This window comes from Geotrypetes seraphini, chromosome 2 (genome assembly GCF_902459505.1).
Source record: "Geotrypetes seraphini chromosome 2, aGeoSer1.1, whole genome shotgun sequence".
NCBI lineage: Eukaryota > Metazoa > Chordata > Amphibia > Gymnophiona > Dermophiidae > Geotrypetes > Geotrypetes seraphini.
Window position 1 is genome coordinate 481,772,986 of NC_047085.1, and position 27,784 is coordinate 481,800,769.

The 27,784-nt window shown below is 41.9% G+C and overlaps 1 protein-coding gene across 4 annotated transcripts in view; it reads left to right on the forward strand.

Annotated features, from left to right (window-relative positions):
• ADCYAP1R1 (ADCYAP receptor type I) overlaps window positions 1–27,784 on the forward strand; it is a 372,428-nt gene that overhangs the window by 143,958 nt on the left and 200,686 nt on the right. Inside the window, exon 1 of one of the 4 annotated variants that reach the window (XM_033931774.1) lies at window positions 26,378–26,948. The exons of the other annotated variants lie outside the window; for them this stretch is intronic. The gene's annotated coding sequence lies outside the window, so the exon portion shown is untranslated. Of the gene's footprint in view, window positions 1–26,377; window positions 26,949–27,784 lie in introns of those variants that run through there. 4 annotated transcript variants of the gene reach the window in all.

Genomic DNA, 27,784 nt, shown 5'->3' on the forward strand with positions numbered 1-27,784 from the left:
TCAAAATGTGTCAGTTTTGAGAATTTATATCTGCTGTCTATATTTTGCACTATGGCTCCCTTTTACTAAACCGCAATAGCGTTTTTTAGCGCAGGGAGCCTATGAGCATTGAGAGCAGCACGAGGCATTCAGCGTAACTCCCTGTGCTAAAACCTACTATTGTGGTTTAGTAAAAAGGGAGGGGTGTATTTGTCTATTTTTGTATTTTGTTACTGAGGTGACATTGCATAGAGTCATCTGCCGTGACCTCTTTGAAAAAACCCGGAATATGAATAATTAACATTTTCTCTGCCTTTCAGTGTGCTTTGTGTTTTTTTTAAATTTTACTGTTGGTAGATCATTTTGACTTAGTCATTATAAAAGTAGCTCACAAGCCCATAAAGTGTGGGCACCCCTGCTCTATATAATACCTCAAACTGAGATGAATGTATCAGCCATAGTACTCACTGCGTTGCTTGCTTTCTTGCTCATACCAGCGTCCTGTCGCCGTAGTGGTTTCTCTTGCATAATTTTAACGAGTGCTGCACCAATCAATCCACCCCATGTCAACCATGTAGAGGACATAGGCTGCTCTTCGCTCATTGGCCCGCTCAGCTATAACAACCATGGATTGGTCTTCTTAGAAGCACGGTGCACTTGATCTCATTCTCAAATGCTATATGCGAGCACTTGATTCTTTATGGCACTGTGTGAGAGCACTTGATTCTTTATGGCACTGTGTGACTGTTGTATTCTTTGTTGATGCCTTGTACTTAGGGTTTGCCGTGGTGTATTATTGCTCTTTTGGCACGGCTGCCTTTTGTTGTGTTCTGTGTTTTTTCTTGATTTGCTCAATAAAATATATATATAAAAAAAAAAATGCTATATGCAATAATGGTCAAACATTTAGTAGAAATAATACCAATCTATGCACATGTTTAACCCTTTAGGTATTACAGAATCGAGCTTGTGAATCCAACATTGCTCCTTTCGTTGAAGAAGTAACTGTCTATTCCCTCCCCGTTGATCAAGTAATTGTCTATTCCCTCCCCGTTGATCATGAAGGGCATAGAGAAAGTGGAGAGGGACAGATTCTTTGAACTTTCGAAAACTACAAGAACAAGAGGGCATTCGGAAAAGTTAAGAGGAGACAGATTCAGAACCAATGCTAGAAAGTTCTTCTTCACCCAAAGGGTGGTGGACATTTGGAATGCGCTTCCAGAGGGTGTGATAAGACAGAGTATGGTATTGGGGTTCAAAAGGGGATTGGAGGATTCCTGAAGGAAAAGGGGATAGAAGGGTATAGATAGAGGATTACTATACAGGCCCTGGACCTGATGGGCCATCGTGTGAGCGGACTGCTGGGCAAGATGGACCCCTGGTCTGACCCAGCAGAGGCACTGCTTATGTTCTTATGGTCAAGTACATAACACCGAAGCTGAAAAAAATCATGATTATGATCTAAACAGTGTTGTACTATTGGAGCATGTGTGATCTTCCTGTTAATAGCACTTCTGTGCTCATTCAATCGGATCTTCAATTGTCTACTTGTCTGACCGACGTAAATTTTGGAGTATATTACAGTACAGTACAGTACAGTACAGTATATTAAAAATTCAGTCACACAGGTTGTCTCATGCTTAAATGTATATCTCCTATGGTTCTAGGGTTGATGAACTCTGTTGATGTCACCATAATTGCACAATTCCTGCAATTGCCACATGCAGGGTGTCCTGGCTGTCTTACAGCTCTAATATCTGCTAGTGATTTCAGTCCTGCTAGAGTAGTGGCAGTAGCACCTTCTTTCAGGAAGCTTTTTGGCCGATGATGTGGGTGGAGGAGGTTTGAGCTTTTATGCTCTGCCGTGATAATACCCGAGGCCTTTTCTTCCATTGGAATAGTGCTCTTGAGTTTTAAAAGTGGAGCATTTCTATTTATTTATTTATATTTACCCACTTCCACGGTTTTAAATAGATTACTAAAGGACATAAAAGTAAATATGATCGAGTTACAATATCATTGGTTGCCAGTCCTTTATATAATTAGATTTAAAATCCTAGTTTTAACTCGTAAAGCATTTTATACTTCAGAGCCTGGTTACTTGCAATCCCTGACCATTCCATATACCCCAAATCGAACACTGAGATCTTTGTAGGACAATAGATTAGTTCTACCATCAGTAAATAGAACTAAATGGGAATCAATATGTAATAAGGCATTCTTGTACTATTTGTACTGAAATTATTTATTTATTCAATTTTCTATACTGTTCTCCCAGGGGAGCTCAGAACGCTTTATGATGAGAATAGGTCTTTTCTTTACATGAATTTATTCAGGTACTCAATCATTTTTCCCTGTCTGTCCCGGGGGCTCACAATCTCTCTAATGTACCCGGGGCAATGGGGGGATTAAGTGACTTGCCCAGGGTCACAAGGAGCAGCGTGGGTTTGAACCTGCAAAGTCAGGGTGCTGAGGCTGTAGCTTTAACCCTTTCAGGACCATAAGGATCGTAGGCCAATTTTTGTGGTTTTGACGACATTTTTATGGTAAAAAGGGCTTGCAGATGCCAAAAAATAGATTTTTTTGTGAAATATCATTATTTTTTTTTAAAAAAATCACACTTCTGGCTTATGGACACTGTGGCAAGTGAATCTTCTCGTCAATCTGGCAACGACGCTAATGAATGAATGTCGGAACCAGTTTGTTTACATAAAGGCAGTATCATATGGAATCCGTACATATCAAATTTAGAACTGTAGACTATCCCAATCAAAATTTATAGGATTTTAAAGTTATGGGACAAATATGTCCCTTGGTCCTGAAAGGGTTAACCACTGCACTACTCTCTCCCCCTACATTCAAAAAGTTATTAAAAACATACTCTTTTTCAACAGGCTTTGGGAATTGATTCCTTTCCAAATGATCAGTCATTCATTTGAGAAGTTCACTCGCAACTGACCTACTATTTTATTTTATTTATTGATTGATTTTTCTATAATGTTCTCCCAAAGGAGCTCAGAATGGTTTACATGAATTTATTCAGGTACGCAAGCATTTTCCCCTGGCTATCCTGGTGGGCTCACAGTCTATTTAATGTACCTGGGGCAATGGGGGTATTTAGTGACTTGCCCAGCGCCACAAGGAGCAGCGTGGGTTTGAACCCACAACCTCAGGGTGCTGAGGCTGTAGCTTTAACCACTGCACCACACTCTCCCTATTGTGTGGATGGACTTGAATGTATCTTAGATATGAATGATGAGAATAGGTCTTTTCTTTACATTATGGAGTTCTTTTCAGTTTTTATTTAAGTAATTTTAATGTAATCCTCTTAGAACATTTGTAAGATTTGGCGGAATAGCAAATTTTGATAAACATAAAGGGCACATACGCTTTACAGAATAGCACATAGGGCCAGATTCTGTAACTGGGTGCCTAAAAAGATAAGTGCCTAAAGTTAGGCGGCTATTTCGTGTCAATCACACTTAGGTGCCTAGTACAGAATCACACCTAACTTAAACCTTAGGCACCTGCAATGTAGGCCAGGGTTTTAAAGGCCTACTTTATAGGTGCCTAAGTACTTTACAGAATCACACCTAGCGGCGCCTAAATCTTTCTCCCCTAAACATGAGTTAGGTACCGTTAGGCGCCATGAGATAGGAGCTTATCTTTTGTAGAATCATAGGCCCCTAGGATAGGCGCCTAGCACCCAATTAGGCCTTTATCTTCTTTTTCAATTATGAGCTTATTAAAATGGGGAGTTCTTGTCTAACTTTTAATTCCTATTGAATTATCTGCTTTATACTGATTGGAGAAGTAGGTCAAGCAAATAATAATACAGCATAAGCATGAACCTACATATGCTATAGTTTAATAAGTACTAAAAGAACTTTTGGGAAAGGGAATAAAGATTTTTGAATTTCTACAGATCCTCAAAATATTCTGCATTGTCTTTTCCCCTCACTTTGCTTTTTCCTTTTGTTCAATTTAGAACATTTTCACATGGATTGCACATACTTGTGCTTTCATCCTTTGCAAAATAACTTTTTTTTTTTTTAGCCATTTTCTATAGTATATGTATGTGTTTATGTTTATGTTTGTTTCATGACAAAAAAGTAATTCAAGCAATCTTTGCATGCAGTGTTATTGTAAACTAGCTGATGCCCCGGCATTGCACGGGTATTTAATTATAGCAATAACACTGTAAATGGATTCAAATAAAGATACTTTATAGTGGTGAATGAAATTATTTTTTTACAGCTTTATAAAAAGTACAATATTCAAATTATAATGTGAAATATTTGACAAAATGAATACAATACAACTAACACAAAACTTGATTATAAACAACATTTTTAGTTTCACCTCCAGGAGCAAGAACATATAAATTCATGGGTGAACCCACCCTTGAGCAAGCAACATAGAGTTGTCCATGGGAAAAACAGGGGGATCTTAAATCCACTCCACAGTATTTAATAGTCTGTCCCTGTGATTTGTTGATTGTGATAGAGAATGCAAGTCTCACTGGAATTTGCAATCTCTTAAACTGAAAAGGAAGATGTGTTGCAAGTTTCGTTCAAATCGGGCAAGCCGTTTTTACATTTTTTCCATTGACATGAATGGGTGATATCTGATTTTATGTTTGTAGCTCCGCCCACGTGTGCAGGTGGGCTGCGAGACCCCCAGAACATATCATCTCAGGTAGTGAGGGATCTGCATACAAAGTTTCGTTCAAAGCAGTCAATCCGTTTTTGAATTACAGTGAGAATGGCAGCTTTTTACATTTTTTCCATTGACATGAATGGGTGAAATCTGATTTTCTATTTGTAGCTCCGCCCACGTGTGCAGGTGGGCCGCGAGACCCCCAGAACATATCACCCCAGGTAGTGAGGGATCTACATACCAAGTTTCGTTCAAATCGGGCAAGTCGTTTTTGCGTTGGCAGCTTTTTACATTTTTTCCATTGACATGAATGGGTGAAATCTGATTTTCTGTTTGTAGCTCCGCCCACGTGTGCAGGTGGGCCGCGAGACCCCCAGAACATATCACCCCAGGTAGTGAGGGATCTGCATACCAAGTTTCGTTCAAATCGGTCAAGCCGTTTTTGCGTGATCGCGGCACATACACACACACATACATACACACATACATACCTCCGATTTTATATATATAGATTTGAATTTGCCTTTACTGAGTTATTTATTACATGAAAACACTTTTCCAGGGTGAGGAAGACATTCCAAACTGTTGGTCAAGTAGAAACCATGATTTAACACCCCCCACCCCACCCCCTTTTACAAAATCGCAATAGCGCAGTCCGGCACTCTGAATGTTCTGTGCTGCTCCCAACACTCAAAACACAATCGGGCTCCTTTTACAAAGCCGCGCTAGCGGGGTTAACGCGCGTGACTTTTCATCACGCGCTAACCCCCGCGCTGGCCCAAAACTACTGCCTGCTCAAGAGGAGGCATAGCGGCTAGCGCATCCGGCAGTTTAGTGTGCGCTATTATGCGCGTTTAACCGTTAGCGCACCTTTGTAAAAGGAGCCCTATGAGTGTCAGGGGCAGCACAGAGCGTGCAGCACGATGGGCTACGCTAAAAACGGCTTTTGTGGTTTTGTAAAAGGGTTTTTTAGGTTTTTGCTACAGAAAATACTGAGATGTTTTCACTCTCAAAAGCAGAGTAACTTTGCATCAGTGCAAAAGTATACTGCACCTTTCCCACTGTATCCATATCACTAGGGTTTCATGTCTCTGATTAACCGTTCTTTATCCTAGGACAACTAAGTTATTTACAAAACCAATAAATAACAAGCAATAAAGGAATACTAGAACTAACAAGACCGAACTAATGAAAGACAACAAGCAAAAGGACATTACATAAAGAGTCGTCTAATTCATCTCTAATTATATGGGGAAAGGGATTGGGACTTATAGTTTTACAACCACATTCAAAGTGGTTTACATACAGGTACTTCAAGTAGGGTTACCATATGGCTCTAAAAAAAGGAGTATGGATTGAGACATCCAGGTTTTACTTCTACTGAAAGCAAAGGAAGTAAAACCCAGATGTCTCAATCCGTCATCCTTTTTCTGGAGCCATATGGTAACCCTAACTTCAAGCATTTTCCTATCTGTCCCAGTGAGCTCACAATCTGCCTAATGCACCTGGGGCAGAGGAGGATTAAGTGACTTGGCCATGGTCACAAGGAGCACGGGGTTTGAACCCACAACTTCAGGGTACTGAGACTGTAGCTCTAACCACTCTCCCGCCTTTCCTCCAAAGTATACATATTGAGATCATTAAGTCTGCCCCACACATCTTATCACTAAGACCACAGACCATTTTAATAGCCTTCCTCTGGACCAACTCCATCCTATTTATATCTTTTTGAAAATGCAGTCTCCAAAATTGTACATGATATTCTAAATGAGGTCTCACCAGAGTATTATACAGGGGAATCAATACCTCCTTTTTCCTACTGGCCATACCTCTCCCTATGCACCCTAGCATCCATGTAGATTTCACCATTGCCTTTTCAACCTGTTTCGCCACCTTAAAATCATCACATATAATCACACCCAAGTCCTGCTCTTCTGTCGTGCACATAAGTTCTTCACCCGCTGTACTGTTCCCTCAGGTTTTTGCAACCTAAAATCATGATATTGCATTTCTTAGCATTAAAATCTTAACTGCCAAATTTCAGACCATTCTTCAAGCTTTGCTAGGTCCTTCCTCATGTTATTCACATCATTAGGGGTGTCTGCTCTATTGCAGATTTTGGTATCATCCACAATGAGGCAAATCTTACTAGACAGCCCTTCAGCAATATCGTTTACAAAAATGTTAAAAAGAACCGAACCTTGAAGTACACCCCTGGTAGCATCCCTTTCCTCAGAGCAATCTCCATTGACCACTACCCTCTGTTGACTTTCCCTCAACCAGTTCCTGACCCAGTCCATCACTTTGAGGTCCATCCCAAGGGCACTCAGTTTATTTATTAGACACCTGTGTGGAATACCTGTGTGGACACCTGTGTGCTAAAATCTAAATTAATCACATCTAGCACACTCCCTCTATCCAATTCTCTGGTCACCCAATCAAAGAAATTGATTAGATTTGTCTGACAAGACCTACCTCTAGTGAATCAGTTGCGTCAGGTCCTGTAATCCACTGGATTACAGAAACATCTCTATTCTCTGTTTTAAGTGTTTCCATTAATTTACTTACCACAGAAAAAAGTCTTACTGGCCTGTAGTGGCATAGTGGTTAGAACTACAACCTCAACACCCTGAGGTTGTGGGTTCAAATCCTGTGCTGTTCCCTGCGACCTTGTGTAAGTCACTTAATCCTCCACTGCCCCAAAACATTAAATAGATATTGGGCCTACTGGGTCAGATAGGGAAAATGCTTGAAGTACCTGTATGTAAACCACTTTGAGTGTGGCTGTATGATTACAAAATGGCAGCATACAAGTCCCACTGCCTTTCTTCCACTTTTGTGGAGAGGCTCCACATCTGCCTTTCTACTGTTGCCCGGTACCACTCCCAACTCTAAAGAAGCACTGAAAAGGTCAGCCAGCGGAGCAGCCAGAACTTCTCTAAGTTCTTTCAGTACCTGTATTTAGTTTTCTAACAAAAGATTTGTTGTTCCTGCAGCATCTCCTTGGTACCTTCCTCATTTTGGCAAAGTTAGTTTTCCAGAGGTCTAGGACGCTCACCTTTTAATAAGCAACCACTGCCTGTGCTGTAATATTGAACCACCAAATCCTAGATGATCACCCACTACTTCAGAAACACTCCATGTCTCCTGTTATGAGATCAATTCTCGCAGAAGAGGATCCAGGGTCTCCCTGCCTTTAGACAACATGAACACTACTTCCTGGATGTCCCAATCAACATCTGGCAGAATGAAAAGTAAAAATGAGCAAAGACGACACTAGCCAAATAGATGTTTGAAAGCTGAAAAGATAATTTGCCTAGCTTAAATCTGAATCTTGCTTAAACTAGAAATTGTGCATTTTTCTGTTTAATTCCAGTTTTATGGAATTATTTACTAATGGACTTGAGGAAAGAAGAGTCATTAATACATTTTATAAGACAGTTAAAGGCCTAAACTTTTCAGTTGGCCTTTTTACAATGATAGGACATGAATTCAGTGTTTCAATCTGTATTATATCATACTAGTTTTTTAGCCCGCTACATTAACAGGTGCAAGAATAGATGTGTAGACTTAGGCATTTCTTTCTCTTTCTTTCTTTCTCCCCCCCCCTGTCCAGCAGCACCCCTTCCCTGCTCCCCCTGTCCAGCAGTAACCCTTCTCCCTTCTTTTTACCTTCCTCCTGTCCAGCAGCACCCCTTCCCTGCTCCCCCTGTCCAGTAGTAGCCCTTCTCCCTTCCTTTTACCTCCCTTGTAGCGAAAGAGGAAACCGCCGCATGCAAACCGCCGCAGGCTCCTTATTCAGCTGTAGGAAACCGCCACATGCATCGAACTCACAAACCGCCATAGGCTCCTTTTACGTTGCTGGGGAACACAACCGCATGCATCGCAAACCGCTACAGGCTCCTACTGCGCATGCGGTGACACGTAAGCATGGATCACGAAGCACGGACGCACAGAGATTAAATTCCGCATGCGCTAAGGGTTTTATTATAGCGGATTATATTATGATTTTATTTATATATTGTGGGCAAGTCACTTAATCCCCCCATTGCTCCAGGTACATTAGATAGATTGTGAGTCCGCCGGGACAGACAGAGAAAAATGCTTGACTACCTGAATAAATTCATGTAAACTGTTCTGAGCTCCTCTGGGAGAACGGTATAGAAAATTAAATAAATAAATAAATTTACAACATTTACCTTGACTTCCAATAAGCCTTCGACAAGGTACCACACGAAAGACTGCTAAGGAAGCTATGGAACCATGGGGTGCAAGGGGAGGTTCACCGATGGATCAAAAACTGGCTGGCGGACAGGAAACAGAGGGTTGGAGTAAAGGGCCATTACTCAGACTGGCAATGGGTCACTAGCGGAGTTCCGCAGGTGTCGGTGCTGGGACCGCTCCTGTTCAATATATTTGTTAACGACCTGGAGGCAGGAACAAAATGTGAGGTTATTAAATTTGCGGATGACACCAAACTGTACAGCAGGGCTAATAACATGGAGGACTGCGAAGATCTCCAAAAAGATCTGACAACGCTGGAAGAGTGGGCCAAAAAGTGGCAAATGAGCTTCAACATAGGGAAATGCAAGGTCATGCATGTAGGGAAAAAGAACCCGATGTTCACTTACAAAATGGGGGATCACCGCTAGGGGTGAGCAACCTTGAAAGAGACGTGGGAGTGATGGTAGACACAACCTTGAAGGCGTCGGCGCAGTGCGCCACAGCCTCAAGGAAAGCAAACAAAATGTTGGGTATCATTAAGAAGGGTATCACGACCAATACGAAGGAAGTCATCCTGCCACTGTATCGTGCAATGGTGCGCCCGCACCTGGAGTATTGTATCCAGTACTGGTCGCCGTACCTGAAGAAGGACATGGCGGCACTTGAGAGAGTCCAAAGAAGAGCAACTAAGCTAATAAAGGGTATGGAGGACCTCTCATATACTGACAGACTGAAAAAGCTGGGGCTTTTCTCCCTGGAAAAGCGGAGACTTAGAGGAGACATGATAGAAACCTTCAAGATCATGAAGGGCATAGGAAAAGTAGACAGGGACAGATTTTTCAAATTATGGGGAACCACAAGTACAAGGAGGCACTCAGAGAAATTGAAAGGGGAAAGGTTTAGAACAAACGCCAGGAAGTTCTTTTTCACCCAGAGGGTGGTGGATACATGGAACGCGCTACCGGAGGATGTGATAAGCAAGAGCACACTACAGGGCTTCAAAGAAGGTTTGGATAGGTACCTGGAGGACAAAGGGATTGAGGGGTACAGATAGGAGTAGAGGTAGGTTATACGGATAGGATTAGAGGTAAGTTACAAAATTAGTCTAGACCACTGTTCAGGCAATAGGCCTGATGGGCCGCCGCGGGAGTGGACCGCTGGGCAAGATGGACCTCTGGTCTGCCTCAGCGGAGGCAACTTCTTATGTTCTTATGTTCTTAAATGTATTGTAAGCAAATTAGAGTTATATTGTGATTTTTTTCTTTTCTTTCCTATTTTAATGGAGTTCTTTTCGATAAAATTATTTTCTTAACCGCTTGGATCCTACTTAGGGGCCCTTTTATTAAGGCGCGCTAACTGATTTAGCGCACGCTAAATGCAAAGGCATCCATTATATTCTATGGGCGCCTTAGCATTGAGTGCGTACTAAATCGATTAGTGCGTGTAAAATCGGTTAGCATGCGTTAAATTGGTTAGTGCACCTTAGTAAAAGGACTCCTTGCTAAATTAAGCGATATATAAAGATTTTTAATAAACATAAACACGAATCTAATAATATGCACATTTTGGCAGAAGCATATGTGAACTAGGAGTATGCTTGTGGAATCTTTTTTTTTCCCCCCTGTTTCAATTATGTGTGCACTTTCTTGAGAACTCTGAAGAAACAGCATGTTCTACCCCTTTAATGATTCCACTGAATGAATCATTCCTTCTGTCTTCCCATTTATTATGACATCACTGACAGGCAGCTCCTCATTAGCTTTTTTTTTTCTGAAAACACATTGCAATATTTTTGATGGACTAATAGAGCTAGGAAGAATGTGACCGGCTGCTTCACACACTTTGATCACATAGCTTTGACAGTTTTCGTTAACTGTGTCCTGCAACTCTCCTGATGCTTAATTCCCAAGTAGCTTCTGTTCACCGACTACTCGTTCTGGTGATTTCTTCTGTACTGTGTATTGATTCTGCGATGCTTTCAGTACAGAAGGGAAGGCAGGTCTGAATTAAATCTGAGCCTTATTCGATTCAGAGACCTTTAAAATAATTAATTGAACCAGAACAGGACATGGGTAGGATCAGACAATCCCAAATCATTTGTGGCTGAACTCGGTTAATCATATTTGCCTAATCCAGCTCATCATGACTAGTATAGATGGAAATATTTGCATATATAGTCAAACCTTGGTTTGCGAGCATAATTTGTTCCAGAAGCATGCTTGTAATCCAAAGCACTCATATATCAAAGCAAATTTCCCCATAAGAAATAATGGAAACTCAAACGATTTGTTCTACAACCCAAAAACTTTAATGCAAAATACTGTATGTACTCGTATTGCAAGACATTGCTTGTATATGAAGTTAAAATTTAATAAAATGTTTTGCTTGTCTTGCAAAACACTTGCAAACCAAGTTACTTGCAATCCAAGATTTTACTGTACATAAAAATTCAAAGTACAGAGAATCTCTAATTAGAAAACAAATGGTTTCCAAGTTTTATTAAAAATTTGATAAAATGCTTATAAGTAATTTCTAAGTGATTTACATTAAAAGTTTGGGTATAAAACCATATAGACATTATTGAAACAAATACTCACTTACTAGAAATATATGAAAGGGCGATGAACTACAATTTTCATAGAAAAGTAACGTTTAGGGCCTCTTCTACAAAATTGTGATAGCAGTTTCTAGCACAGTTTCTAGCAGTTTGAGAGGATGCAACTTAATACACTCTCTCAATGAGTGTGGTAGAGTTTGGAAACCAACTTAACATTTATGAGGAGCAGCTCAGTGTGGCTGAAGATAGAGCCATGGCGATGCACGTTTGCATGACCTCTTTTAAAGTGGCACACTAACCAATTGTACAGAGAAAACTGAGGACTTAGAAAATCAACCCAGGAGGAACAACCTTCATTTTGTAGGTTTCCCAGAGTTAGTAAAGGTGCCAAAGTTATAGGACTTTCTGGAAACCTGGATTTCCACTGAACGTTCTCCAGATGGAGGGTGAGGTGCGACAAAATGCTAATGTAGCATGTTTCATGCATTTTTGCCATAAGGAGTTGGTGTTGTGCACCTATCACTACAAGGGTGAAATCAAAAAACAAGGAAGCCTGATATTTATCATCTAGGATTATTCTGTGGGAGTAGCTGCGCAGTGGTGCACATTTGCCCCACTCTGCAGGCCGTTAGTGGAAAAGAAAGTTAGATTTACTCAACAGTAACTGGATGTAATGGTGATACAATGGGATTATACATGCTTTTCTTTCAGTGACTGAGGTTTGCCAACTCCTTGCGCTGATTCCAAAATTTTCAGTGTCCGCTGCCGAATCTGGGAGATCCTAGTCTAAAAGATTTATTTATTTATTGACTGTCTTTTTTTTGTGAAGAGATTCACCCAGTGGTTTACAATATACTGAATAGGAATCAGGTTCTCTTAAGTATTTTTCCAATCTGTTCCAGTAGGCTCATAATCTAACTGTTGTACCTGGGGCAATGCAGAGATTAAGTGACTTGCCCAAAGTCACAAGGAGTAGGCTGGGATTGAACTTACAACCTCAGGGTACTGAGGCAGAAGGTCTAACCACTAGGCCACACCTCCTTTTATTTCAGGTGATGCATCATATCTGATTGCTGGGAGAGTGTGAAAAGTTAATGCACAAGTGATCCATCATAATTGGATAATAGGTGTAGGGCTGGGGAAGGGCTAGATGGGGGGATGGGTTTAGAGGAATGTGGATTGTGTTCTCTGTTTTTCTGTTTATTTACTTCCATGTGCAGGTTTGGTGTTTTCTTGAGGGGTCTATACTATTTATGAGAAATGCCGGATGAGGATTGGCCATCTGGGGCTTCCTGTTTTTCTTCTGTTTATTTCATCGCTTATAGATGCTGTTTTATTTACAGAATGCAATGCTAAATAATTGCAGAATGCCCACTTGGAAAGTAGCGGACCAGGCACCCCTATTAAAAGATATGTTTAAAATTCTAACAAAGCTTAGGGTTCACAGTCAGAAGCGCATGAGACAAACGTGCGCCGACATTTGAGAGCAGTCAATTGAGCGCAAGACTTCAGCACGCCGCTCTAAAAGCTTATTTTAAAGGGCTCCAATGGGGGTGTGTGGGGGGAACTCCCCTACTTTACTTGTGTTGGCGCTGCCATTGGGGGGGTTTGGGGGGTTTAACTTTTCCCCCCCAAAATAAGTAAAAAGTTAAGTTTTCTGTATAATGTGGGGGGTTACATCCCACACACCCCCCCCAACATGGCAGTGCGAACAGTATTAAGTAAAGTGGGTGGGTTTCCCCATCCCCAAATACATTACTGACCTTTTCTCCTTCTCAACCAACAGACACAAGAGAAGTTCACATTCCAACTTCGTTTCCCCCCCAGTGAGAGGTTGCAAACTGAAAAAACACCATGAATTCCTTCTCTCACACCAAGCAGCATCATGGGGTAAAGACCTAGAACAATTACTTTCGCCCTCTACTTATGAGGAATTTAGGAAACGTCTAAAAACACACCTGTTCCTAAAACATCTTGATAACTGATCCACTTATCTCTTTCCCCTCAATAGCGACCTACTGTCCTTTTGATCACTTTTCTCCTCAACAATGAATTTCCTGTCTTATTACTTCTCTTTCTTCTTCCCCTCTTGAAGTCAGTCAATTTGTACCTTTGCTTAATCTTTTGTAAACCACATAGAACTTCATGGTATTGCGATATATAAGCTGTTATTATTATTATTATTTAAAATAAGAAGTCTTGCGCTCAACTGTCCACTCTCAAATGTCGGCGCTTGTTTGTCTTGCGCGCTTTTGTCCCGTCACCAAGCTTAGGCATAACGAAAGCTTAGTTGGCTTGTTTACAAGAAACCTGGCTGTCAGAGGCAGAACATGAAAAATTACAATGTGACTGGGCCAAAGAAGTAGTGTTTGCCTCCTCTGGCAAATGCCGGGCAGGTGTGGCTGTATCATTTCCTTGTGAAGTGGCTAAAGTATTAAAAGAACGGGCAGGTCACTATGCTTTGGTGGTACTTATTTGGCAACAAATTCTATATTATAACCAATGTTTACTGTTTAAAAAAAAAAAAATTGTACGCCGCTCTGAACTTCTCCAAGATAAGGCAGAATGTCAAATGCCAATAATCTTAAACATACTATGTAAATTGAAAAAGAGCAACTTGCAGTAAATACCACAAACTGCATTATTCCTGGAAAAAATATCGTCGAGAAAACACTGGTGGTATTCTGTCCTGGGAGCACTGGGATGCAAAGCCAAAGCAGATGCTCCTGAGAAGCACCTTGAAAGGGGCCTTAGCAGACTCCTGGTTTACCCCTCTCTCTGAGGCTTCCGCCAAGTGGTCCTCTTCAACATGATCACCCCAAAGAGCTTCCCTCAATTAAAGCCCCCCTCAAAGATCTTCCCCTTGAGCATGAACTCCAAAAGGCTTCCCCTGAACATGAGCCCTCAAAGAGCTTTCCCCAAACATGAATCCCTGAAGAGCTTCCCTGCCAAGCAGATCCTCAATGTTTCCCCTTCCAAGGGGGTCTCCTTCCCCTTGCTGTCTCCCCTTAAAGTTTCCTTGGTGTCTAGTGGGGTCAGGGCAGGAGTGTTTTACAGTTAATATGTCAACTTGCCAATGCCAAGTTCAAAATGGTGGCCATGACCCTCTAGCAGTAGTCTTGCACTACTACCACTAGGAATCCGACTACTTTATAAGTGCAAAATACCCTTATACGGCAGCTTGAACCCTATCATCCACCATTCTGAACCTAGTACCAACAAGGTGCAGGAGTGACCGCAGATTGTTCCTGCCCCAAACTCATTAGACACCAAGTAACACTTAACGTGGGTCCAGGGGACTACAGAGAGTATGATGGAGTCTTAGGGAGGAGGGGGGTTCTACTTGCAGGGGGGCTTGCTTAGTGATGGGGGAAAAAGCTCTTTGAGATGGAGGACATGTTTAGAGGGGGCCACAGATAGGAGCCTCATTGGGAGGGGATAACAGGGTCTGCAGAGGCCCTTTTAAACTTCCTTCCAAAATCATCGAACTATGGCTTTGTGGCCATGTAATCTAAGGAGACGCGAAGAATTCTGCTTGTGTGATGTATCAGAAATTGTATTCTTCTAGTACCTTGGGAGACAATAGCCTACAGTACTGAGATAAGATTAGTTATTCCTATGCTAAATTAAAGTGCAGTAAAGGCCACTATCACACCTTAACAGCTACCCCCAAGGTCATTTTTTTTCTTTTCTTTTTTTTAAATAAGTGCAGTTTCTGAATTTATGTACTGCTAGGATGAATTTTAAAAAAATGTTAAAAACCCAATTGTTTGTTAATGCTTTCTTGTGTTGAAATTCTTTATTTAGAATGGATCTGAAAATGTCTTCTGTGCCTGCTTTTTAAAGTATGGTGATATGTAATAGTTGAAATATGTATCTGTTCGTTAACATTTTATATCTGCTACTGTGTAAACCGTATGGGTACTATAAGTTTTATACATTTTTAAATAAATAAATAATCTGCTTTTTTTGTCTCACTAAAGATATTTTTGTGATTGCTATTCAGTGTGAGTGCCAAATGCTTTTTTTTATTTTCTTGTGTCTGATTCAGACATTTCAGATATGAAGGGAGTCTTGCTACTGCCATGAACTGAATAACAAATAGAGGACACATCACTCCGAGGCAGAATACATTCATATCAAACCCCTGGAAAACTGCAAGAGGAAGTCTCAGGAGAGGGCGAAGCCTTTGGATGCTGTCTGTTATGTTTTAATACAGTCCACTGAAAGCAGCTGCTGAGAAATGATTCCTTATTTTTGAGCTTATGTGAAACCCCTGTGCGCATTTCATCCCTTCTTCCAAGCACCACATCTCTGCAAGCGAAGCATTCAGTTCTTCTTCTGATGCTGACATTGTCTAGAATTTGCATGATAAATTCTTTGAGTAGAAGTTTCATAAGAACATAAGAAGTTGCCTCCACTGGTTCAGACCAGAGGTCCATCGCACTCAGCGGTCCGCTCCCGCGGCGGCCCATCAGGCCTATGACCTGTGAAGTGGTCCCTGACTATTCCTATAACCTACCTCTACTTCTATCTGTACCCCTCAATCCCCTTATCCTTTAGGAACCTATCTAAACCTTCCTTGAACCCGTGTAGCGTGCTCTGGCCTATCACAACCTCCGGAAGTGCGTTCCATGTGTCCACCACCCTCTGGGTAAAAAAGAACTTCCTAGAGTTTGTTCTAAACCTGTCCCCTTTCAATTTCTCCGAGTGCCCCCTTGTACTTGTGGCTCCCCACAGTCTGAAGAATCTGTCCCTGTCTACCTTCTCTATGCCCTTCAGGATTTTGAAGGTTTCTATCATGTCTCCTTTAAGTCTCCGCTTTTCCAGGGAGAATAGCCCCAGCATTTCCAACCTGTCAGTGTATGAAAAGTTTTCCATACCTTTTATCAGTTTAGTCGCTCTTCTCTGAACTCCCTCAAGTACTGCCATGTCCTTCTTGAGGTACGGCGGCCAGTACTGGACACAGTACTCCAGATGTGGGCACACCATTGCACAATACTGCGGCATGATGACTTCCTTCGTCCTGGTCGTGATACCCTTTTTAATGATACCCAATATTCTGTTCGCTTTCTTTGAGGCTGTCACACACTGTGCTGATGCTTTCAATGTTGTGTCCACCATCACCCCCAGGTCTCTTTCAAGGTTGCTTATCCCTAGCAATGATCCCCCCCATTTTGTAGCTGAACATCGGGTTCTTTTTACAAAATGGCCACAAGGATTAAAGGCTCCAGTTAATTCAGAACACTGCAGCAAGGTTGATTTTTTTGTAAGGGTAAATTCGAACATGTATTTCCGCTGTTGACTAAACTCCACTGGCTTCCAATATCTTCCACGATTTTAAATGTGCCTGTCTAATTTTTAAGATTCTATTTGACATATGTTCATTTCTTGTACTACTTTCTTGGAATTCTCAAAGGTTGGGTCTGGTCAGGATCATGCAAAAATATAAACTCTCTTTTCCATCCCTTAAAGGAATTGTTTCTATTGGTAAACTAGGAAAATCTTATTCATTTAAACTAACATAAATATGGAACGATATTCCCCTAAGGTTACAAGAATTAGGTTCACTTCAATCCTTTTGTAAAAACTTTAAAAACTTGGCTATTCTCAAAATTGTAAGCTTTTAATTCTTTTTAATTTATTGTAAACCGAGTTGAGCTGTATTATATAAAGATGACCCGGTCTATAAATTTAAGTTTAAGGCCCTCTTTTACTAAGAGCTCCTTTTACTAAGGTACGCTAGCGTTTTTAGTGCACGCAGGAAATTACCTTTGCTACACTGCACGCTACGCTTCTAGAACTAACGCCAGCTCAATGCTGGCGTTAGGGTCCAGCGTGCGCTATTCACGTCTCCCCTCTACTTACCAATTCTTCACTGGCTCCCAGTACTTTCCAGAATTCATTTCAAATGCTCCTGCCTGGCTTTCAAGATCATTCATGGCATCCTTCCGCCACTAATCCCTCTATCCTTCCTCACCCCGACACCAACTACCACCAGATCTGCCCACAGACATAAACTATCCTTCCCCTCTCTACACGGCATCCTCCACGCAGGTAAACTGGGTAGATCCCTCCTCTCCAAAATCACCGGCCTCTGGAACGACCTCACTGTCCCGCTGCGGAACCTGGACTCCCTCCAACTATTCCGAAAACAACTGAAAACCTGGCTTTTCTCTAGCATATAATAATCTCTTCTCCTGATTACATCCCCTCTTTTTATGCTTTGTAAACTCTTTCTCTTCTCTCTTCCCATATTTTTTAAACTCTGTAAACCGTGTCGAGCTCCACTTCAGTGGAGAAGATGCGGTATATAAACCTAAGGCTTAGTTTAGTTTAGTTTAGTAAAAGGAGCCCTAAGGTGCACTAACCGATTAGCGCATGCTACATGCTAACGCGTGAATGTTAGTCTATGGACACCTTAGTAAAAGAGGGGGTTAGTTTAGTATCACCCCAGTTTGTCTTTTTTGGGGGCAATGTCCTTTGAGATTGTGTCTTTGTTCTGTGTTGAAACTCCCGTGCCACCTATGTTCATGTTCACCTGCTCAGGAGTTACTGTATGAGTTGTCAACAATCCAGGTCTCAGAGACATGACGTTAGCATGCACGAGAATAGCCATTGAGCACACAGATTTGCAGTGAATTTTATTTGGATCATGCAGAATAAATGCATTCTGGCAAACATCTAAAAACTCCATAACAGTCAGGGTATGCAAGTACCTGGCAAGATCCCAAGGAGACAAAAAAAACAGTTTTTATGCTGCTTATCACCTTTTTTAAACCCTGCTAAGCTAACTGCTTTCACCACATTCTCTGGCAACAAATTCCAGAGTTTAATTATACTTTTGTGTGAAGAATTTTTTTTTCTCCAGTTTGTTTTAAGTCTACTCCTTAATAGATTCATCGCATGCTCCTTAGTCCTAGTATTTTTGGAAAAAGTAAAAAAAAGCGATTATCATTTACTCTTTCCACTCCACTCAGTATTTTATAGACCTCTATCATATCTTCCCTGAGCCGTCTCTTCTCCAAGCTGAAGAGCCCTAGCTGCTTTAACCTTTTCTCCTACCGTGACACGTCCAATGTAAGGTTATCCACTAGAGACTACTTAACATCAGACTAACGTGACAGCATCATACATATAGTACCATACAGCTGTCATAAATATTATTATTGGCATTTTAAAAAAAAAATCACTCGGAGACATTGGTAGTCGCCAACGTCTCCAGAGAGACTCAACGGCAGAAGAAAGCCGAAGCAGCCTGTTTAGCATGCTGCAGCTGCCAACGCTGGAGGGAGGTTTGATATTAAAGTCATCTCACTGGGAGGGTCGTAGAGTCAGCGGGGGTTGGGCTGGGAGGGGAGAGAAGCATCTGCCTCGGGTGCTTCAGGCAGCAGCAATGTTTACAATTCGCTGCTGTTGCTGGCTTCAGGCCTTCCTCTCTGGCCGGTCCTGCCTACTTCCTGTTTTCATGAAGACAGGACCCGCCAGAGAGAAAGACCTGAAGCCAGCAACAGCAATGAATTGTGAATGCTGCTGCTGCACAATGAAGTAGTTAAATGAGGAAAGGGAGCAGAGGGGGAGAGAATGGCTTGGAGGGAAGGAGGAAGGTATGCTAGACCAAGGGAAAAGGAAGGAGGAGATGGAGAGAGGCCATATGGAACAGAGAGAGAGAGGGCGGACACTGGATGGAAAGAGAAGAGAGGGTCAAGACAGAGGGTGAACAGTAGATGGAAGGGGTAGAGAGAGGGAGACACATCGAATGGAAGTGTGGAGGACAGGGGGAGCAGACGTTGGAAGGAAGTGGGGAGGAGAAAGAAAAAAGGCCACATGCAGGATTGAGGGAAGAGGATAGAGTTAAAAATAAAGATAGATAGACAGGGGGCCAGGGAAAGACATAGACAGAAAGAATGAGAACGTCCAAGGAGAGAGAGACAAATTAAAAAAAGAAAAAAAACAAAACAGACAGACAGACATCTACTCTAGCACCCGTTAATGTAACGGGCTAAAACACTAGTAAGATTATATTTTGTGTACATGAAGAATGAATGGAAGAAATAGCATTACAATCAGTACTATTATTATAGGGATGGGTATGGGGCGGAGCTTGGGCAGGGTCTGGAGTGGAGCTTTTGCCCCCTTCCAAACAAAAAAGCTATGAATTAGCCCTATTTCATGTGTTCTTTTCCTTGTCTATCTTTTCTGCTTTGTGATTGAGAGAAATGCTAAAGAGCAGGGTTACCAGACGTCTGAGGAAACCTGGACATGTCCTCTTTTTAGTTTGTCCGGGTTTTGGAAGTCGCTGGTCTCGGGGCCGCATCTGGAGGGCCTCGGTGCGTGCACGGACGTCGATGCAATGATGTCACACGCACACACACACATGCATGTAGCATCATCATGATAACATATCTGCCTGCGCACAGGCCCTCCAGATGCAGCTCCAAGCTCGGGGAGGTTTGTGTAGGGGCGGGACTGGGGCATAATGGGGTGGAGCTAGAGGCAGAAAACCGTGGGGCTGGGGTTGAACAGGGCAGAGCCTTCTGTTTTTTTAAAGAGGAAATCTGGCAACCCTACTAAAGAGTGAGAGAGATGTTTTATTTAAGGATAGTACTCCTATACCATAAATCTACCTTTTCAAGCCACCCTATTCCTGGCCAAACTCCTGATTGATCAGGCCCTCTCCAGGCTCAGATGCTGTTTTCCTTCTACACTGCCTTCTCTCTGGTTCCCAGAAGCTTCCAAAAAATAAGATAAAACAGCCAGGGAAACACAGTACCTGTGGGCTTTTGCGTTACAAGTTCATAAGTCCATAGGACTGTTCTCCTCTCCACTCTCTCCTGAGAGTTCTCCAAAACTTGCTGGCTCAAACTCCTCTCCTTGTATTTCCAGAGTTCAGGGGTTTTGTTTCCAAGTTGATTAATTTATTTTCATACTGTCTATCCCAAGTATCTAGATGGTTTACAAAATAGTTAATAAAGTAAAAGATAAAAAATTTAATCTAAAACATTGAGGGGGGGGGGTTGAAAGACAGACTTGACCGACATGATCCAGGAGTAACGTGACCATTTATTTTTTTCATCAAAATGGGACATCTATTAATTTTCAGTCCCGCCCCCCATCCTGCCCTAGCCCCGCCCCCAATTTCTTCCATTCATTTTTCATGTACACACAATATCTTATTAATTCATAATGGCAACCATAAAATAGAAAAAAATACAAAGCACACTGTATGCAGAGAAAATGTTAATTATAATTTATATTCAGGTTTTTTTCAAAGAGGTCAAGCAGATGACTTTAAAATATGCAGTGTCACCTCAGTAACAACTATAGAAAAATAGACAAATATAGTGCAAAATATAGACAGCAGATATAAATTCTCAAAACTGACACATTTTGATCACTAAATTGAAAATAAAATCATTTTTCCTACCTTTGTTGTCTGGTGAGTCTCTGGTTGCACTTCCTTCTAATTGTGCATCCTTTCTTTCTGTCTTTCTCGCTCTCTCTCTGCCCACCCCCTTTCTTTCTCATTCATTTGTGATTGATGCTGTCATCCAATATCTAGTGGAAGTTATTTCATACCAGCCAGGTTTCTGGGAGATGATAAAGTTTGCCTGAATTCAGTATGTCAGCATTCTACTTGTTTTCCTCTGGGAGATTGAAAGAATAAAAATCTTTGTGTTTCAAAATCAGGTATTAACAATGCCAGTATCACCAGTTCCACTAGTGCCTTTGTACAAACAGCACTAGTGTTAAACAAGCTTACAAAGATTTAGTAGTGACTGATACCAAAAATAAGATGCATTCTTGACTGTGTGTTTAGATTTTAATAAGGGGTTCTGTCATTGTGATTTTAGGGAAAATGCAGAAAGCTTTCTCTCTCCCTGCCCTCTTTCTTTCTTTCTGTCTCCCCTACCCCCACCCCCCAAGCCACCGCTGTCTCCCTGCCTCCCTTTACGCCACCACCACCGCAGATTTCTCCCTGCTTCCCCATCACCGACGCAGCAACAGGGCCAGGCGAGTGCAGCGAATGCACAATGGCCGGCCCACAAACCTTCTCCCAATGTCAATTCTGACGTATCGAAGCTGTGCGTGGGGACAACGGGACAGGGGATCTAAAAACGGGATGGTCCCATTCAAAATGGGACGTATGTTATCCAGGAGGGAAGGGAGGTAAAGTTACAAAAGAATTAAAATAGAAAAGGGTATGGGGAAGGATAAGTACAATAGGTAAAGGAAGCCCCTTTGTGTTTTGTTTTTTTCTTATTGTGTGAGAAGTTTATCTCCTCCCCTGGCTGCCTTTTACAGCCCTGTTTGGTAACCTGGTTCTGGGAGTTCCTCTTTCTCTTCCCTCCCCCAGTCTATTGATTCTTCTCCCCTGATTGATTACACCCCCTATTCAACTAATTAGATCAAGAAAGTCTTGGCTTTTGCCAAGCCCTCTCTGCTTTGCTTGGTATTCTGAGCCTGGGCTCCTCTCCCCCTCACCCCCACTACAGGGCCAAAGCCTGCTCTCCTCCCAGATCTTCCAGGATCCTAAATCCTACAAAGGTAAAAATCTAGTATTCCCAGCTGGGGTTGTATCCCCTGGAAGGGAAGGAAAATTGTGTTCGCCAGGGATTTGCTCACATGATGGAGTTTTAACAAAGGGTATTTGCAGCATAGCGGAGTTGTTCCCACTTCTCCAGTCTGCATCCTGCGTCTCCTCCTGTTTCTTCTTGGTAGCTTGGGTTACTGGGTCACAATAGGTAGACATGGAAAATATATACCCCCCTCATCCCCCTTTACCAAGCCACAGTAGAGGTTTCTACCATGGCCCAGAAAGCTAAATTCTCTGATGCTGCTCCAATGCAGCGCCAGAGTATTTAGCACCCCCTGAATTGGTAGCATGGAATATTGCTACAATTTGGGTTTTGGCCAGGTACTAGTGACCTGGATTGGCCACCTTGAGAACGGGCTACTGGGCTTGATGGACCATTGGTCTGACCCAGTAAGACTGTTCTTAGAAGCCTCTACCACGGCTTAGTAAATGAGGGCTATAGATAGATATATATAAGGGTCAATGTTAAAACAGGTATTATTTATTTATTTATTTATTTAAAGAACTTATTATCTGCTTATCTCCTAAGCGGCTTACAAGTAAACATACACAATAGAGGTCAAATTTTACCATACATTTTCCAATGCATTACAAACATCTATCAGCTTTGTTTACATTGTTCAACAAAAAATTGTAGTCATTCTCAAACATTTTATTGGATGTCAGAGGGACAGCTAAAAGCTATGACGAAAAAATGAGCCTTAAATAATTTTCGAAATAGAGGTACATGGTTACAAAAACGTATTGCTCCGGACAGACCATTCCAAAGCACCGGACCCGCAATTGAAAAACATGACTTTCTAGTGGCGGCATACTTCATTTTGTCTCGTATTCTTGCGTCAAATAGCATCCTATTTTCTGATCTCAAAACACTATTAGGTTTATATATTTTCGAGCATTTGGTCAGATAGTCTGGAAGGGTGTCATATATCCCTAGATCGATTATTTTCCAAAATCTTAAACTGTACCAGATGATAGATTGGCAATCAATGTAATTTCTTTAAAATTGGTATAATATGTTCATACTGTTCATCCCATTAAGATTTGTGCCGTGGAATTTTGTATAATCTGTAGTGCGTTAAAATGGCTGGATGGAAGATCCAGATAAATGTCATTACAGTAATCAAGAGAACATAAGAATAGCCTTACTGGGTCAGACCAATGGTCCATCAAGCCCAGTAGCCCGTTCACACGGTGGCCAATCCAGGTCACTATTACCTGGCCAAAACCTAAGGTGTAGCAATATTCCATGCTACCGATATCAATTCTATATCTGATTAATTAAAACCATGTTATGGTCTTTAGTAATGCAATATTAAATCCAGATAACCCTAATCATTACTATCATGTTATCATCAATGATAAAGGAATCCAGGATGGGAACTCCAGTTTTACCAAACGTATCCTCCCAATTGTACAAGATCAAATGCCAGGATCAATTAGCAGACTGGCCATCAAATTTTTGTAAAACTTCCTTCGTTCAATTATGTTCATGACATTAATATAGGCCAAAAAGCAGTATATTTTGACACCCACAAAACAGGACTCAACAAGGACCTTGGCTTCCTATCACATTACAGACCATGAATTTTTATGATTTTGTCTCTTTCTTGTCACCTGCCCATGTCTCTCTGTCTTTCACCCAGCAAGCCCCTCTTTTTTTTTTTTTTTTAACCTTTGACATTTTCCCTCCTCCTGTGGTGGGAATATCACTGAAATGCTTTGATGCTTCACCTACGTATACTGGCAGTTGTCAACATTTGCATATATTTGCTTATTTCTGATCTGAAGAAGGGATGCATTCGAAAGTTAATCAAACAACGCACTAAGGGCTCCTTTTATGAAGGTATGCTAGGGCCTTAACGCGCGGAATAACATGCGCTAAATTGCCGTGCGCACTAGCTACTACTGCTACTGATTGTTTGATTGGTGTTTGATGATTGGAGTGGGTGTTGTATCTTGAGTTGGGGGGTTCTTTGGTTTGAGTTCTATATTGTCTTGAGAGAGCGGTTTGGAGTTTTCTGCCTGTCGTTTCCTTCCTCTTGTTCATAATGTGGTATTTATATTATTATTATTATTACTATGTTCTCTGCTGTTGATGCTTGTATAACATTGTTCACAGATGCATCTGTTTACATCTGATTCTACTGTATTCCACTTGTTTCTCTGGTTGACCTCAATTATAAAAATGATTAAAAAAACAACAACAACTTTCTTAAATAGAACATATTACAATTTCTCCATCACACACTTTAATAAAACAGTGTAAACCGTTGGAGCCAAAGCCATGGCGGTAGAAAACCTGGAGTCTATTCAAAGTTCATCATGAAGATGTATTCTTATTAATGGTCCTTCTTATAAGGATTAATTGCCTTCCTTGAGCATACGAATAAGAATTAATCTTCATGATGGACTTTGAATAGACTCCAGGTTTTCTACCGCTGTAGCTTTGGCTCCGGCGGTTTACACTGTTTTATTAAAGTGTGTGATGGAGGAATTGTAATATGTTCTATTTAAGAAAGTTTTGATATAATAAAGTATTTGTATTCAGGTCAAGCTTATTTTTTTCTAATTTTGAGAATATAGCTCATTTAGCTAAGAACACATTTTTGTCATTACCCTGTAAAATATTATGGATGCTGATTATGAGAAACAGAACAGCTGAACAAACTAAACAGGCCAATTACAGTAGTCTTTATCTGACTTCACCTGCTACACCAGGGCTACTCAGTTCCAGTCCTCGAGATCCATAGGCAGGCCAGGTTTTCAAAGATATCCAGAATGAATATGTATAAGATTGGCATTCGCTGCTTCCTCGGTATGTACTGTAAATCTCGGTTCATAGGCAAAATCGCGCGGGACAACGGCACGCCGACAACTGAGCACAGACAACTGAGCGCAAGGTTGACGGCACGCCGAAGAAAAGCACTATTTTAAAGGGTTCCGATGGGGGGTGTTGGTGGGGAACTCCCCCATTTTACTTAACAGACATCGCGCTGGCATTATACTTGAAACCAAACTTTTTGCCTGTTTTTTAGGGAAAAAGTTCAGTTTTAAGTATAATGGGGGTTACAACCCCCCAAACCCCCCACAACGCCAGCACAATGTCTGTTAAGTAAAGTGGGGGGGTTCCCCCCCACACCCCTCATCGGAGCCCTTTAAAATAGTGCTTTTCTTCGGTGTGCCGTCAACCTTGCGCTCAGTTGTCTGCGCGCCATTGTCTCGCGCGATTTAGTCCCGTCACCATAAATCTCTCTTATGCATATTCATTCTGGATATCCTGAGAACCTGACCTGGCTGTGGACCGTGAGGACTGGAATGGAGTAGCCCTGTACCACACTGTGAAGCTTATTGGTACCTATGAGAACGAGCTTGTTAAACTTTTATCCTTATGAAATTAAGTGTTATCTTCATGTGGACCTACCGGTAGCTGTGAAGGTATTGCCCTTCATGGGCTTAAAAATTTACTTTATTACAAGCCAAGGAAGAACTTAGGGCTCCTTTTACTAAGCTGTGGTAGCGTTTTTAGCGCACGCTGCAGATTAGCACGCGCTAACCCCCATGCTACGCGGAAAAACTAACGCCAGCTCAATGGAGGCGTTAACGTCTAACGCACGCTAAAACCGCTAGTGAAGCTTGGGGCTCCTTGTACAAAGCAGCACTAACGGTTTTAGCGCGCGCTTAGCGTGCAGTACAATGCCACGCACGCTAGATGCTATGAACGCCTCCGCAGGGCTGGTGTTAGTTTTTCCATGTAGCGCAGGGGTTAGCGCGCGTTAAAAACGCTACCGCATGTCTCGAGAGAGACTCAGACGAGAAGAAGGGAATTTCTAATATTGAAATCAGGTGTGACTCAGATAGGGGGTTTCTTTTTTCTTAGATACCCATGTAAATGTGTACCGGTAATTAGATACCGTACCTTAAAATATGTGTTTTTAGAACCAGCTCATTTGACTGCTTTCCTTTCTCTGAAGCGCCTTGAAAATGGAGAAACATCTGCATCTAAGTAATAATTAGCTCTCTTTCAGCAACAGATTATGTGATTTTGTTTGCCTGTTATCTTTAATTTAAATTACTCTTATTCTTAAGTCTTGGATCCCAATTTTGAAGACTAGTGTGTGATTAAGTTAAGATGTACCTCTTTTTATAGCTTGGTTTATTTTCAGGACTGAAAGTAAGCTTAAATAATTATGTTTTCTTGATTACACTTTCTGTACAAGATGATATGCTTGATAAATAATGTGAAATTGTATCCTATATAATAAAAAGCTAGCCACGCATGCGCACTCAGACCTGCGTGATCTGTGATCCCTGATCCGTAGGTCCGTGGTCATAGTGCGTATGCGGCGGCCAGAGAAATCGCGAAAGCACAGCACAGCCGGCGACTCCCCCCTCCCACCCACACTCACCGCCAAAACCACCACCACCAAAGCCTCCTCCTTTTCGCCGGTTCACCCGCGCTGCACCTCGCTAACGCTGGCTTTGCCATCTTCTGTTCACTGCGGCCCGCCCTCTCTCACGACTTCCTGTTTCCGCTAGGGTTGGCCAGTGAGGGGAGCCGCCATGGCACATTCAAAATTAAACTTCGGCCCCACACTCGCGACTCGGAAAATTTAACTTCGGCCCCACACTCACGGTTTGAAAGAAATCACCTCGCAGGCGGCTGAGGCTCGCAGCCGGTCTGGGCGAAAGTGGCGGAGCTCCTCTGCCAAGTCTGTCCCGACAGGAACCTAACACCTTGCCACACGGAGAAGGGGGGGGGGGGGGAAGTGCGCAAGCGCCTACAGAGCCAGTGAGAGAATGTCTTATCCCCCCAAGCAGGAAAGGAAAAGAAGTGAAGAGGTGGATTTTTCTTCCAGGTCTCTGTGACTTCCCTTTGAAGTGGTTTGTGCTCCACCGGCAGAACATTGTTAAAAGAAGTGACCCTGGAAGGTAGGACTGCCTATTGGCTCTGCAAAATAAGATTTTGGAAGGGAAGGGGGTATAATGATGGACAGGGAAAAGCCAAGCCCGCAAATGAAAAATGGCCAAGAACTGCATGCATAGAGAGAGAGAAAAAAAAACCAAAGGTAGCAGGATACAGATGTTTCAGGTTTGGGAGGAAAAAGAAAGACAGAAATAAATAAATACAGAAATACAGAAACAGGCTAAGGCGAGAGAGAGAGAAAGAAAGAAATACAGACACACACACACACATATTCTAGCACCCGTTAATGTAACGGGCTATAAGACTAGTAAATAAATAAATAAAATAAAAAATAAAAACGCTACCGCAGCTTAGTAAAAGGAGCCCTTAATTTCAAACACCCTTTTAAAAGATCGTGAATTGATCAAATATTCAAAGTTTTTTCTTAATACCCCTTTTTTTCTCACTGTCAACCCTATTCACATCCTTCCAGTCCATTAGGGGCATTTTCAAAACTGTAAGATGTCCCCCAAAAATGGCATAAACTGCCACTTGGATGTCCTAATCGCCAGGACGTCCAAGTGCTGATTTTTTAAATAGTCTTTCTGGACGTCTTTCAAGCTGTGTTACCCACTGTGCATCCAGAACTAAAGGGGTCTGTGTTGGAGGCATGCTCTAGGTAGGCTTTAGGTGAGCATAGACTTGGACATCTTGCAGCGATAATCGAATATTTCCCAGTAAGTCCTGGATGGAACTTAGACGTTCTGAGCTAGAAATGTTTTAATAGCGTCTAAGTGGAAAAAAAAAAGTACCCAAACTGACCGTATGACCACTGGAGGACCAATGGTCACTGACCCCCCTC